Below are 13,360 nucleotides of genomic sequence, written 5' to 3'. Positions count from 1 at the left end.
GAGTTGAGGGCTCAGCTTGGAGGCAGCAGGCCGAGGCCTGGCACTAGACCCACAAGGGCCAGGGGACTCAGGCCAGCGTGGGGGGTATGGCATCTCAGAGGCAACAGGAGCCTGGGCATGCTGCGGCTTCAGCGACAGGGTCCACGGGCCAGGTCAGGGCCCACGTAGCTGAGGATGCTCGATGTGCCACTATGCACGAGGATGAGAGTCACGTGGGATGTACTAATTTATTCACCAAATATTTACTTAGCATGTGTCCTGTGCCATCCTGTTCTCAGCACTGGGGAGACGGCCACATGCCAGCGAGCCCAGCTTCTTGGCCTCCTGAAGTTTACAGTCTAGCATGAGCCTGCGGGCCCTGTGCCCCCGCTCTGGGCAGTGGAGCTTGTCACTGTGCAGGGCACATGTGCATGAGTGTGTACTTGCCAGAGGTCCACCTCCTTCTGGAGCAGGGCAGGATCAGGGGGACAAAAGTGCTTTTGCCAGGGCAGATTAGGCACCTGCCAATCTCAGGATGACGTGAGGGTCCTCAGGACAACACCCCAGAAAACCACAGTATCTCCTGCCAACCCCCCATGCCGGCTGGGCCTCTGCCTCGAATGCCACACACCAGTAGAGTTCCGTTCCCTCGGGCAAAGGCATTGCCATCAGCAGAATGCAGAGGTCTCCGCAGTAATGCCCACCTACTCACCCACCATCTCCCACAAAGCAAGGGGGCCTGTGTAGCCACGACCTGCTGATTTCAGTGTGGAAGGGAGAAGGCCTGCCGCTGGAGCCCCCGCCCCAGGAAGGCCGCAGAGCCCATGACCTTCCTCTCCCTGGACGCCACAAATCCTGCCCAAGTAGGGAAGGAAGGGAGAGAGAGAAGGAGGAATGAAGAGAGAGAGAAGGAAGGAGGGAGGGTGGAAGGAAAGAGCCTCTGGTGAGGGCTCATCGTCACCACACCCCTGGGATGCTCCGATGGTAAATGATTTGCCAAAGAACAGCAGAGCTGTGATTAGAACTCAGTACCCCCTAATTCCCAGAACCCCAGGCTGGTTCTCTGGCTGTCAGGAAAGGCCCCTGATGGTCCCAGGTACCAGTTGGAAACCCGGTAACAAGTTCAGGACTGAGGCACCCAGGCCCCAGGATGGGCAGGGGATATGGGGGGAGAAGTGGGAGGACCCTCTGCAGCTTTTCTGTGTAATGAGGTGCGGTGAGGGGTGGGTGGGGAAGGAAGCACGGACTGAGGGGACACACAGAGAAGCTTGGGCTCTGAGGCAGGGTGCGACCTCCTCCCAGCTCCTCCTCCGCTGCGGCCGGACTCTGGTGAGCTCCGTGTCCCTCCCACGGGCAGCGGCCTGGGCCCAGCCACCAGATCCGCGGGCCTGAGCCAGGCTAAATAAGAGGGGCCCGCCCCCACCCACCCCCCAGCTCCGAGCCCAGGGCGGGGCCCGAAGCCGCTCGGGCCGGGCACTGTCTGGCCCTCCTGGAGCAGCCGTCTCGGAAAGCGTTTTTCCAGATGTGCCTTATTCCCGACGTGCCCGGCGAGACCCACTTTCCAGTCGGAGCTGGTTGTTCCCAGGACAGTCTGGGCTCTAGCCCCGCCAGGATCCAGTGGGAGAGCCTCAGGCTTTGTCCAGAGATGGGTGCACAGATCCCCAGATGCACGCTAAGGAGTGGGACCTCGGGCTGTGTGGGGAGAAGACACCCACGGGCGTGGCCGCAGCCACCAGTCTCTTCGCCAGAAGCTTCTGTGGGGCACAGGACAGAGGGGCCGAGGGGGATGGACCCTCCCTACGGGCAGGGCAGGGATTTCCCACCCCCAGGCCAGGTCGTGGGAAACAATGACTTCATTCCCTCCGGGAGGCCCACCAGGAAGATGGAGTTTGAGGCGGAAGGGCCCTCTGATAGCAGTCTGGCCAAGACCTTGCAGTCACCACCAGCTCACCAGCAGGCTGCATGAATCTTCCAGAATCGCTCAGGCTTTCCTGAACGGAGGCAGAGCGCGCTAACGGAGGGTGGGAAGACAGGACAAGGTCCTGGGGAGGGGGTGAGAAATAACAGAATGCCTTTTCCCAGCAATGCCCCTCAACAGGGTGCTCAGCGCATCCCTCCCCTGCCCTTGATCTAGGACCTTCCAGCCCTGGCTCTTGGCTGCACAGATGGGGCCTGCTCCCCCGCCCCCGCCACCACCACCACTGCCAGGGAGCCACGGGCCAGGGAGGCATGGGCCAGGGCCAGGACTTGGCACTAGTGTGGAGCCACCCTTCCCCGGGGCCTCGGCCAGCCCCCCACCCCTGAGCCCGGGGCAGCAGAGGAAGGATCCAGGTCCAGAGCTCAGAGACCAAAAAGAGGACAGCATGTTCCCCACCCTCCTCAGCCCAGTCCCAAAGGCTCTGCGCTCACCACCACCCCTTCCCAACTCCAGACAAGGGTCCCTGTGCCTCCAGGCTCGCTGTTCCTGGATATTCACCTGTACACGCTTCCTCCTGCCGGGCACCTTCCCTCCTGCCCCTTCCCAGCTGCCCGGCCTCCCCCGGCCTCCTCCACGGTAACTGTGGAGGTTAAGGCCATGCCTTAACCTAGCCTAGCCCCACTACTTGCCCCCACCTGTCCCCTGATGGCCCCGAGCGGGTGAGGCCAGGCTAGAGCACAGGGCTGGGGTCGTCTCCCTCCTTGCCCGCCGAGGCCTGAGCAGAGCCAAGCTCTGGGCCCAGTGTGCTGGGGGATGATCCAGAGGGCATCCGGTTCCCCCGAGAGACCAGCACCCACCTCTCAAAGCCCGTGAATTCCTCCCTGTCTGACAGAGGACTCCTGCCCGTTTAGGTGTCACACGATCCCCCTTAAATCAAAACCGGATTTAGCAGGGCCACCAGAACCCACCAGGCAAAACAATTTAGGAGCTTTCTAAGCTACTTCTCCTCTCACCGCCTTCCCTGAGCTGCACTGTGGCTCGTTGTGCGTGTGTGTCGGGGCAGGGGGAGCTGCGATGTCAAGCCTATTTCTGGAAAGTGGAATTTCCTATGTTTTACCAATTCTCCAGCAACAGCCCCTGCTTGATGCTGCAGAGGAGGAGCCAGAGAGACAAGATGGGGACTGTTGCCCTCAGCCCTGCGAGGGTCAATGAGCATTTGACACGCCACGTCCAGAGATGGGAGCAGGGATCTGAGAATGGGCCGGGCTCCCAGGCCTGAATGAGGGTGCCTTGAGGACACAGGGCTGCCCCCTGTCCCACCCCCAACTCTGCTTGGACTGGAGGAGAGAAGAGAGAATGAAGTCATGGTTTCCCTAGCCCTGCCCTGCGGGCGAAGAGGCCCTGCTGGGCCAGGAGGGCAGCATCCCTCGCTTCCAGAAAATGCTGGTGGTGGTGTTTTTGCCAGGCTGGACAAAGGCTCTGCCTAGAGCCAGCCCTGGCAGTGTGGGTCCCCGGAAGGGAAGTCTTCATCATGTGTAGAAGTGACTTCTGAGCATTTCCTGTCCCTGGGCACACACGCACCCCTCTCCCCTGGCCTGGCTGCCACTGCAGCTTCCACCCCACTCTTCCAGGCCCCTACCTTCTTGCCTGCATCCTCAAAAATCTCCTGTCTGTGCCTTCTTAGATTATAAAGCATCGAGATTGGGAAAAGAGGCTCTGATTATCATTGGCTCTGATGCTTTCATTTTACACATGGGAAACTGAGGCTCAGAGAGGCGAGATGACATGCCCAGGGTCGGTCTGTGGGTCGGGGTGGAGCCAGGACTGGAGTCGAGGTCTCCTAACTGCTGCCTAGGCCGGGTCTGCTAGCCACACCCAGCCTCTTCCTCCTCTCTTCTCTGCTTGGTGAGAGGCCATCTCCTCCCTGGACTCCAGCAAGGACTCAGAAAAGTGCCTTCCTGGAGCAAGAAGCCAGAGACCCCCCGGCAGCCAGAAAGGTTCCATGAGGGGGCCGACCTTCTAAGCCCCCACCCCCCGGACCTGACGTTTCTGTCTCCAAGCAGGGCCCAAGCCAGTGTAAAGGCATGTCAACTCCCCACCAATGCTGTGGTCCCCAAAGTGTCTACCCCCACGGCTCTTTGAGGTCTGCTCAACTTTTGAGATTTCCCATGCTACCCTGCCCCTGTCCCACCCCACCCCTCACCTATAGCTGGTGTCCGTAGAGGGAGTGTCCAGGTGCTCCCAGCAGGTGCAGCAGGGACTACGCTCTGTCTCCTGCTCCGGCCCCTCTCCTGGATGCCTCCATGCCGTCTGGGCCCCCGGCCTCACTGCCCTCCTGTGGGTCCTGCAGCCGCCACCACCGCTCTCTACTGCGTCTTCCTCAGCTGGGTCTCTTTCCCGAAAACCGCCACGGCTGCTGGATCCTGCCCCAGCTGCCCCTTGGTCCCATCATTCGTGCTGGGTTGCCCTCGCCTCCTCTGGGTCCTGCTGCTGGGACAAGCTGGGTGCTTCACTGGGCCCAAGCCTCACTGGTTTCTTTGACTTTTCTCCATAAGCAAAGCCCATCTGGGTTCCTCGAGTGGGAACAGGTGCCGGCCCAGATGCAGCCTCATGCTCCATGCTGGGCCCTACAGCAGGACTGCTTCAATGCCAGCGGGTACCACAACTTTAGAGAAATTGTTCCTCTGCGCTAGTAGCTCTGCTCACAGCTCACCACCAGGATTAATATGTTCATCTTTATATCAACACAGTCGTAAAATTCAGCTCTTCATATTTTTTATGGAGGGAGAGGCCCATGAAATTAAAAGAGCTCAGGGTCCATAAAAGTCATAATGTGGCCCTGATGACCGACATAGCCATCCCCCACCACCACCACTGTGGCTAGACTGCAGGGCACAGGGCAGCGACAGAGATGAGCATGCCCCAGCTAAGCTCAGACTGACCTCTCCAGTAAGTAAAGCATATTCCTGGGCTGATGAATCTTCCATCCCTCTTGCCTTCCCCTGCCAAGTCACACCCAGCCAGGGTGCCACCACATAGACTCAGCTGTCCCCTGACAGTGAATGGGCTTTCATGCTCACCTGTATGCACACACATACACAGCATGTGCCTGAACACACATGTACATACCCCCAGGCAGTGCACAGGTGCACCCCAGCATATGCATCTGTTACCTAACACATGGTATGCACACACATGTAGACACATGCAAACATGTGTGCATACTCAGACATATGCAAGTGCACGCATATCCTCACATGCATCTAAATACAGACTCACGCAGTGGCCAAGCAGCCCTGCACCTCCTCTGCTGTGTACACTGTGGCTTCTGTTGCCTATACCCTGAACTCCAGGGACTCTGCACAGTCTCTTTGGCCCCTTTGAGTGCTCATGGCTATTGCCACCTGTGCTGCTCATAATCCTGGGCCTCTCTCATCTCATCTCCTTTCTCCTTTTCGGGGAGCTGACTTTAAATGGTGGAGAGGAGAGGCATTGGGCAAGAGGAATGCAGTGCTGGGCACTTCTGTAACTGCATGGCTCCAAGGTTCCTCTCTTGGGAATATGCTAAATGTGTCCTAGTCTCTTCATTCCCAGCCAGGAGCCCCCACCCTGGGTGGGGACAGGGACTGGATCTGACCCAGCTCTCTGCTCACAGCCAGGTGGTGGACAGGCTCAGTGTGCTCAGCAAAGTTTTCAAAGGTGAACAGAGCAAGCTGCCTGCCAGCCCACCAGCCAGAGTCAGGAGGGGTGTTCCGGGCCCGCCTGGAGTGGGGATGGGCTGGTTCACCTCTGGGACCACCCTCTTTCACTCTGTGGACTTCCTAGGATGCCATGATGCTGTGGGCTGGGGCTGGCAGGGGTGAGTCTAGGAAGGTGGGAGGTACCCACCCTTATCCCCGTCCACTGGAGACCCCTCCCTCTGTGGTCCACTCTGGGGATTCTATTCATGTGAAGCCAACATTCCTGGAGCCCACAGGGCCAGCAAGATCATCTCACACAGGCAGATCGCTGTCTTGCCTAATGAGAAAATGATGACATGGCCCCCTGCCCCGGGCCCCTGCGCCCAGCCAGGCTCTGGCTCCCCAGCCCCCAGTGCCACCAGTTTCACCCCAATGCACACACACCTCCTGCTTTGTGCTGTTTTCTGCAGGTGTGTCCACTGGTCAACTCACAGGGCTGTGCCACCCTTCTAGGGCCCTCTTGTCACAAAGGGTTGGGTACCTCTGAACACCCAGAGTGTTAGACCATTAGGATAGGAGGTCCTTTGGGTCATTAAGACAAAAGTAAACTGAGGCCATGGGCTGAAGTGGTTCCCCCATGTTGAGCACAGTGACCGCCCTGCCCCATCAGCAGAGCAGCAGCCAATAGGGCAAACGGTGGACCAGAAAGGGCGTGCATCATGAGGGAGGCGGCAGGACTCCCTGCCACACACACCCTGCTTCATCCCTGCACACCTCCTCCTCCAGGCCAACCTCACTGGGGACTCTGAAGAGCCAGGGTCTGAGGATTTGGGGATACAGTGTCTAGAATTCAGGAAGCCCAGGTCCTGTTATGGTGATCCTGTCTCTGCCCAGGCCAGGCTCAGGCCTAAAAGAGGATAAATATACAGTGTTGGCAGCAGCCAAGAGGTGAGTGAGAAGCCTCCCCCCAAGCACTCCATGTTCAGGATTCAGAAGCCAGCTGGGAAAGAGATCTGGGTTAGCTGCCTGCCTGCATCTTCCACTCATCCTCACCTTGCCAGTCTAAGAGCAAGTGGACAGAGGAGGAGACCCAGGCCATGGGTTCCCTAGTGGTTGGGGGGCCAGATTCACAAATATAAGGCAGTCAGAGAAAAGCCCAGGTGGTTATGGGCTGGAGGTGGGGGAATAATCAGTGAGGGTGGGAGAAATCACTAGAAGCCTCTCTAAAGGAAGCAGGACTTTGAATCATGGCATTTCAGGATCCGAAGGGATCTCAAAGGCTGCCTAAAATGGCACATCATCAGACCCAGGATGCTCCTTGATATCATTCCTTCCAGAAGGCTATGATCCTCTACATGGGTACTTACCCCACAAGGACAGCTCATGGGAATGGTTAGAGAGTTGCTTATGCACGGACACAAGGCCCCATTTTCTGAGGGTTGCCACTTCTCAGGAAGGCCAACCCCAGGACTCTCAGGCCCTCTGCGCTCCTCTTCATCCTGGCAGCGGGAGGCGGGGTGGGGGGAAAGGGGTCAGGGCTGGGCACAATCATACCAACACAATCCCATTACCCCAGGAGTGGCCAAGAGCCCAACTGTAGGACGATCACCTTGGTCCACAAGGGAGCAGATACCTGGCTCATGAAGGGTCCCCTCTCCTGGGCACTTGCCCACCACCTGCCTCATCCCTATATAGACAACAACCTAAGAGGGCTCCCATCCCACACCCCTCAGTGACCTGACCCTGCCAGAGAGCAGAACTGAGGGTCAAAATCAAAGCCAGGGCTGGTTTGATGGAGTGAGGTCAGGCTTGGGCAGGGCTGCTGCTGAGGTCAATGTCTTTGGTGGAGAAGTCAGTGTAGGAAAGGGGAGAATCATTCCTGGTCTTACTGCATATACCTTTTATAGCTGTTCTAAAAGCATTTGAGGATTCCATCAGCGCTTCTCCCACTGTAATGTGAACACAAATCCCCTGGAGGTCTTATTAAAATGCAGCTTCTGATTCAGTAAGGTCTGGGTAGCGCCCAAGATTTTGCATATCTAACAAGCTCCCAGTTGCTACCAAGGCTCACTGGTCTTAGGACTTTGAGCAGCAAAGGTCGGAATTATGAAACAAAACACTAGTCTAGTTAAAACAAAAAACACTGGGGAGGAGGAAGCTTCTTACGAGACCAGAAAGAGATTGCAACTGAGCATCACGTTCCACCTGAGCTTCCTGGAAGCCATGGCAAGAAAGGAAGACATGTTCGCCAACGGTTACTGTGGTAACAGAGGCAGCTGCCTCTGGTCGGGAGGACGTCTTTCCCCTGATTCTGGCTGCCCAGGGAACTGATGGAGCAGCCCCTATTAGGAGGAGCAGGCCTAATGTTTCAGGGGGGCATTTGGGTCTCCCTGTGAGAAGGGCTGAGCCATGGCACCCACCGCAGTGGGGCGCATCCCTGATGGAGAGCGTCACAGCGTGGATCACACAACGCCCCGGGTGCCTCACCTGGGGCAGTGCCATGGTCAATGCCCATAGGAGACCATCCTTCCCCACTCGCTGGCTCAGACCCGAGCTGGGGTCTGAGAGTGGTTCCTGACAACACAGAGGGCTTGCAGGCGGCCTGTGGGTGTTCAGGGGAGGGCCGCCGAGACCTAGGCCTGAGCCTCAGGAAGGGGTGAGGTGGATTTGTGGGCAGCGGAAGAGCCCCACCTCTTTCCAGTAATCAGGAAAGTCTTCCTAGAGGAGGGGACATGGCAGACAGATTTGTTTATGTAAAGGAAGGGAGGTGGTTTGGGAAGAGGAAAGACCAGGGAGAAGGAGGGATGGATGGGTGGGCTTCCAGCCACGGTGGAGGGGGGGAGGGCCCCTCACTGTCCCGCTCTCTGGGGCTGACTCCGACCCCCACGGGGGGCTGCTGGGACAGGGATGTGGCACGTTCCATGAGCCTGGCCGGGCCTCTGAGCCTGAATCTCGGCTTTCCCTCCAGGCTGGTGCAGAGGAGGCACCTGGGCCCTGCCTGCCTCCGCCCTCAGGGCGCTCCTTGCCCAGACCCGTGCTGGTGGGAGCTGGGGCCGAACGAGGAGCTGGCACGACTAGGCCACCGCACACGACTGTGGGCGCAGCCATGGATGGGACACAGGAGAGGACAGACTTGCTCAGCCTTGTGCCACATGGCTGTAAGCGGTGTGTCCCCAGGAAAGGACAACCCCAAGAGTCATCTCGGCCTACAAGGGTGTCCAGGGAGAGTGCAGCTGGGTCACATGGGGCTAGGTTCTCGGCTTCCCCAGCTCACCCCTTCCCAGGGTGACCGAGGACACACCCCTCTCCTCCCAGCCTCCTTTGTGATGAAAGGGACGACGTGCACAACCCCAATGACTTTCCAGAAAAGGAAATGGAAAGTCTTTAGACAAATAAACCCAAGGTGTGTCTGTGTTAGTGGGAAAGAAGGAAAAGAGCGCTTGGCATTTTCTGTGGTTGCTAAAGCCATAGGGGCTGGGGGGATGACAGGAGATGGGGTTTGGGGGAGACCCTGAGGCTGGCTGCCCACTCCCACCTTGGCTGGCCAGCCTTCCGCTGGGAAGGGCTAGACAAGGGGTCTGACTCATCCTTCTCTCTGGGATGCTCACAGGGAGGCGTCTGAATCGAAGGGAAAACCAGGCTCCCATAATAGGTTGTAGGTATGGAAACCCGGACACTCACAGGCATTCCTGAAGGCCCTGAAGTCTCAGGCCTGGGCTGGTGACTGGAAAGCAATCAGGGAAGACAGGGGACAAGGAGCTCCAGGAAGTCTCTCACTCCTCTGCCCTGCGTGGGGGCCTCCCAGGAGGCAAGGGAGCAAGTGAGAACCTGACACCTGCCATCCATTAGCCTGGAGGCCCTGGGCGAGTGCCTTGGCTCCCAGAGACTCAGTTTCCCCATCTGGGAGGGGGAGGTTGGAGGGAGGAGCCTGTCAGGTGCCGCACACAGTGTCTGACACTGGTGCCCTCGTCTGGGTCTTGGGTGTGGTCACCGCTATGTAGAGCCACCTCATCCAGTCACTTCATTTTACAAAAAGTGGGACCGAAGCCCAGAGTAGAAAGGGAGGGCCCCACGGGGTGACCAGAGAGGAAAGCACATATCCAGTTAGCCCAGGAGCTGCTGAGGGCCCAACAAGGGGAAAGGAAAGGAGGGACTACCATCTGGGGTGGGGGGAGGGTTTGTGGTCAGGGAAGAGGTACCGACCCCTGGGGGTGCAGCTGGCCTCACTGTGTCACGGCGTTCCATGTGGTCATACTTCTTGCATCTCAGTGAGTTAGACCCACCGCAGGTCCTGCGTCTTCCCATCCAGCTCCCAGGAGAAGAGCCAACATCTGCTGGGCACACACTGGGTACCAAGCTCTGTTCCAAGCACTGTGCATGGACCCCCCACACCAACCTTAAAAGGTACAGGCTATGATTATTCTTTTTATAGGGAGGAAAGCTGAGGCTTGGAGAGGTTTTGTTTTATTGTTTGGTCACTTAACTCAGGTGACACAACCCATAAGTTGAAGCTAAGATCTAAACCTGGACTGTCAAAGCCCCGGTTGGAATTCATAAGCACTCTGGCAGGCTGCATGGTCCCCCGTCTTACGGTGCACACCGCCTGGCAGGTGCAGCAAGGATCCCCCAAACCCAGGGATAGCACAGGTTCAGGAGAGCCAGGGCCCCCACAACAGCACATGTGGAAGAAGCATGAGACTCGGACCAGGGTCCCAGGAGCTCTCTGTGAGAGACTCCTGGTCCTCGGGAGACGAGCAGTTCCCATAATGCCCACTAACATCCCAAAAGGCCAAGCTAGGGGGCCCAGGCTCTGTGAATGGAGGTGGGATACGGCATGCCAGGGGCCCTCCCCACAGCCACCGAGAACCCAGGAGCCATCCTGTCATCCTGCCAGCCTGGCCGTCGTCCATAGGCACTTGGAGGTGGCCAGGCCCAAGGGAGGCTGCTGGGCCCGTCCAGCTGGCCCAAGGTCACCAATGGCTGCGAAAACAATGGGCAGTGGGTCCAGCCGAAGCCGGGTCCAGAACAAAGGCCCGGGTACTTCCTCGCATTGAGGCCCCCTCCTTCATGGTTTGCCAAGACGGGAGACGGAGGAAGCCTTCATCAGGAGGTAGGGATGTTTTGCAAAGACTGTTCCCGGGAGAACTGCAGCTGCCACTGCCCTCAGGGGAGCACACACTGGGAACGGCTGCTCCCGGCCAGGCCTGCCTGCCGGGAAGCAGGGGAGAGAGGCGCCCTCCAAGCCCGCGGGTGCCCCCACCTTGCTCCCTAGACTGAATCACTGAAGTGCAAGGTGTCTCGGACCGCAGCTCCTCCCCGGGGTCCTGGCTCGGAGGGAGGTCAGCATCTGCCTTCTGAGCTGCCCTGCACGCTGCTGCAGCAAAGTCCTTTAAAGCAGCGTGGGGCCACCTCTGCCCTGCTCTAGGAACCCCCACAGCTGCCCAGCACGCAGAGGGCGGCCTGAGCTCCTCAGCCTGACATGCAAGCCCTTCAGCTCTAATCTCCCTTAATGTCCTCCCACCTGGAAGGGCCCAGCCCCTTCCTCCTGGCAGCTGTGCACCTGCCCATCCGGCCTGGGGTACTTCTGCCCTTCCTCCTCTCCAACCCTCCCTCAGGGTCCAGCTTCAATCCTCTCCCTCTAGGAAGCCTCCCTGACTGCTCTAGCCCCTACAAATTCCCCTCGTCTGAGCCCTGTGCCCTCAATAAAATCCAAGAAGGATCTGAGCCCAGGAGTTTGGAGAGCACCAAGGCAGAGATCAACTGAGAGTAGAACAATCCTTCCTTAGAGTAAAGTTCCCATACACACCGCGGTTTGTTTATATAATCGTCCTGACATAATTACTAATAGCACCCTCCCAGGTTCGGGCCCGGGCTGGAGCAAGGGAGGGGTGAGGCAGAGGGGGCAGGGCCCAGGGTTGGCACTGACAGCCGGGGCTCCAGTGCCCTGGGAGTACTCACAGTGGACACCCAGGCAGGACACAAGGAAGTGGATGCTTATCATGGAGATGGGCTCCATTCCACAGGGAGGCAGGACTTTGCTGAACCTCACAGATGTCAGGGGGCCTTAAAACAGAAAATGCCAGATAAGCACCCAGAATTGCCCTTATCAAGGGCCACAGGAAAGGCGCCAGGTTTAATCTCAAAACCACACCTGGAATCAACGGTTTAGAGACTTCGAGCAGTGCCTCCCCACCCCAGCACCCTGTGACTGGGGCTTTATGCCTAAGGGTGGGGTGGGGGAGGGGTTTCTTCAAAGATGGAGAATGAACTTTGGGCCCTCAATCAGCCCCTCCGTCACTGCCCAGATCCCAGTTGGTGGTTGGCACCCAGCTACAGGTTTCTCCCATTACCCTACATGTGCACGCATATGAGTGCACGTGCATCCCCCCCATCCCCACCACCTCACCTCTATAGTGCTCAATTTCCTGGTCTCTAGGTCTGGGGCTCATTGTCTTCCCTCCCTTCCTCCCTTCCCTCCTGTACCTGTCCCATCCTGAGGGCACTCAGACGACAGGGCCTGCACTTTCAGCTAGGTAATCCCTGAGGGCTTATAGAGGAGGGGCCTTGGAGATAGGCTTTGAGGGTCTAGGGTAGATCTGGCAGATGGTCATGGGGACCCAGAGGGCAGGGACCCAGGGGCAGCAAAGAACACGAGCAAAGGCTTCAGGCAGCGAGGGAAGCAGTGCTATGGTTTGGGGTGGGTGGAGTAAGCAGCTGGAGGAGGGAGCGAGGTGGGGAAGCAGAATGACAGACGGGTTGGCATCACCCCCACCCCCTTAGACCTCCCATCAGATGTATTCCCTTCAGCCCAAAAGCCATCCAGTGGTCTGGTCTCTGGGAGACCCTTCCATGAATGACAAACATCCTATTTGGGCCTCAGTTTTCCCCACTGTAAACAGAGGGCTTTCAATGATTTCCTAGGGAACAGGACATAGGATAGACCTCCCTGGGGAATGCTGACAGGGCAGTGGGATGAAGCACTATGGTCCCGAGATGGCAGGAAGGGCCAACAGTGAGCTGCTGTGACCATCGAGCCCCTGGCCAGTGCGGGGCTCTGATTCTTCTCTTGTGAGAGCAGGTCTGCTGGAGCGACATCCCTGAGCAGCGTGCAGGCGCTGGCAACGTGCCCCCCTGACCCATGGGCAGCCTGCCTGCCCCCTCTCCCGCCCACCTGCCAACCCGCCCCTCGTCCTGCATTAAGCAATCTCTATTATCGCAAATGCCTGACATTTTTCCCTGGTAATTACAGCTCCCGCAGCCCCATGAGGATTAGGGCATGATTAGGGAGTAGGGAGGACTCTGGCAGATGGAGAGAAATACCTGCAAATAGACTTGGCACCCTGACTGCCTCCTGCAAGTTCAGGCTCCCGGAAGAGCTCGGTGGCCGGTGAGGATCGTCCACGGGGCCTTGGAAAGCAAAGGCCATCCGCATCTGTCACTTCCATCATCTCCTGGCCTCCTCCCTCATACTGTATTTCCTGGGAGCAGCACAGCAGCCCCTCGATGTGCCCCTCATCTCTGCCCCCCGCCCTCCCTGGCCAGGGAGAGAGATCTGAAGTAGAGCTCTGAGTAGACCTTGTCTCCCGGGAACACATCCCAGCCCTGGGCCTGCCATCTGAGACCTCCCACTCTCTGCCTCCTCCCCTAACCCTCTGGGACTCCTGCTTTTGGATCACCCTGATGAGACCCATAGACCCCGCAGACTTTCATGGTCTCTTGGCTCTCATCATCTCACCATGTCACCTGGAATAATCTTTCATTCAATTCTCCACTTGTCCAAACC

At 58.2% G+C, this 13,360-nt stretch overlaps 1 long non-coding RNA gene across 1 annotated transcript; it reads right to left on the bottom strand.

Annotated features, from left to right (window-relative positions):
• Positions 1–5,990: 5,990 nt before the first annotated feature.
• Positions 5,991–11,642, bottom strand: LOC118350605 (uncharacterized). Its single transcript, XR_004804691.2, has 3 exons — positions 11,536–11,642; positions 9,781–9,908; positions 5,991–7,076 (listed from the first exon to the last, which is right to left on the bottom strand). It is a non-coding gene; the product is annotated as an uncharacterized LOC118350605 (long non-coding RNA).
• Between the last annotated feature and the right edge of the window lie 1,718 nt (positions 11,643–13,360).

The sequence above is a fragment of the Canis lupus genome, chromosome 14 (assembly GCF_003254725.2).
Source record: "Canis lupus dingo isolate Sandy chromosome 14, ASM325472v2, whole genome shotgun sequence".
NCBI classification, from domain to species: Eukaryota; Metazoa; Chordata; class Mammalia; order Carnivora; family Canidae; genus Canis; species Canis lupus.
This window is presented reverse-complemented; position numbering and strand designations above follow the sequence as displayed.